Source organism: Limulus polyphemus, unplaced genomic scaffold (assembly GCF_000517525.1).
Source record: "Limulus polyphemus unplaced genomic scaffold, Limulus_polyphemus-2.1.2 Scaffold1675, whole genome shotgun sequence".
NCBI classification, from domain to species: Eukaryota; Metazoa; Arthropoda; class Merostomata; order Xiphosura; family Limulidae; genus Limulus; species Limulus polyphemus.
In genome coordinates, this window is record NW_013667285.1 from 73,469 (window position 1) to 75,635 (window position 2,167).

The following is a 2,167-nucleotide window of genomic DNA, read 5'->3' on the forward strand; positions in this document are numbered from 1 at the left end:
ACGCCCCCATGGCTGAAAGGGCGAGCATGTTTGGTGTGACGGGGATTCGAACCCGCGACCCTCAGATTGCGAGTCGAGCGCCCCAACCACCCGGCCATGACGGGCCTTCACGGTTTATTCACGACATGCTGTTGTAACTTTGAGCAAAACAATTTACCCAAACTGCTTCATCCTACCCAGCTACATAATGGGTAACAGTTGTCGAGCAGACGAAAAATGTAATTATATGTATCACATTTCTTACTTACTGCTCCTATAGGGGTTACCAATATGAACAGTGTATAGAATAAGAAAAGATGTGACTATAATTATCACATTTCTTACTTTACTGCTCCTATACGGGTTACCAATATGAACAGTGTATAGAATAAGAAAAGATGTGACTATAATTATCACATTTCTTACTTTACTGCTCCTATACGGGTTACCAATATGAACAGTGTATAGAATAAGAAAAGATGTGACTATAATTATCACATTTCTTACTTTACTGCTCCTATACGGGTTACCAATATGAACAGTGTATAGGATCAGAAAAGATGTGACTATAATTATCACATTTCTTACTTTACTGCTCCTATACGGGTTACCAATATGAACAGTGTATAGAATAAGAAAAGATGTGACTATAATTATCACATTTCTTACTTTACTGCTCCTATACGGGTTACCAATATGAACAGTGTATAGAATAAGAAAAGATGTGACTATAATAATCACATTTCTTACTTTATTGCTCCTATACGGGTTACCAGTATGAACAGTAAATAGGACCAATATTATAATTATTACCATTTTTATTGTGATGTAATACCACAACAAATATTGAAAGACAGGTCATGTTTCGTCAGCTTGGGCCAAACACACCTCATCGTGCTGGCCTACAGATCTGAAAGTCCAGTTACAAAAAAAAATAATAATCACACTCCATGCTTTGGGGAAATGAGTGTCTTATAGGTGTGACAGTCATATCCCACTATTCGGTCTAACGAGAGTAGCCCACTAGTTGGCGAAAAGTGGTACTGAGTAGCTGCCTTCCTTCTAGTCTATCACTTCAAAATTAGGGGGGTGGGGCTACTGCAGAAAGCCCCTTGTGTAGATTTGTGCAAAATTCTACAAACAAATAAATAAACCGTCAGAATAGGCCTCATACAACATACGTGGAACACTATTTTCGTTCTACTAAAACTATTTTTGGTGCCAAAATGCATGTTTTGTGAAATATATGTAAGCAGAAATCTAAGTTAAGTTTGGTTTCTTACTCTAACATCACTATATTTCATGTATACTTTAAAATATATATGTATTTACTCACTCTAATTTTGCTACCCAGTATTTCTTTGATTCCGTGAATCCTGTGTCACATTTACATATTTTACTCTTAATAATTATCATCCGTTTCTCTTTTCTTATTCGAATATTTTAACTTTATGTAATTTTGAAATAATGTTTTTAATTTTGGGATGTGATTAGTTTGTAAAAGCTATTCCCATCTCAATGAAAATAGACTTCTAGAGCAGTGGTTTCTTGATGTGAATAAATAAGGTTTGAGGCCCCCCAACCTATAACATTAGCATGTTGAATGAAAAACAGTGCCGTAGTAAAAACAATAACATCTCTTTTCGACATATTATATCATTTAATTAATTCAACATAATTTTTACCGGCTTATTGTTTATTTAGAATTAAAATTAATTCACCATCTTTGTTTTCGGCCCATTTTTTGGCGGGCCCCCAGATAAAGCTTCACGGCCCTTAGGGGTGGCCGCGGCTCCCACTTTGGGAAACACTGCTCTGGAGTATTTATCATGTCGTCAAATTTTGTATTCTTAATCGTGATCTACGTCGTAGTTAAAATCACGATAATGTATCCTTTAAAGCCTAACTCCTTGGACTTAAAAATACCTTGTGATGAATCTCCCACTTCGCTTGATTAGTGTTAATAAACGGGTGCCCCATACGGGGTCAGCGGTAAGTTCACGAACTTACAACACTAAAATCCAGTGTTCGATTCCCCGCGATGGACAGAGAGTAGATTGTGTAGTTTTGCAGTAAAAACAAAACAAACTGATAGGCATATTAATTATGTTAGTTTCATTAAATATGGCATTTAGTATTGTTTGTTTGTAATTAAGCACAAAGCTACACAATGGGCTATCTGTGCCCT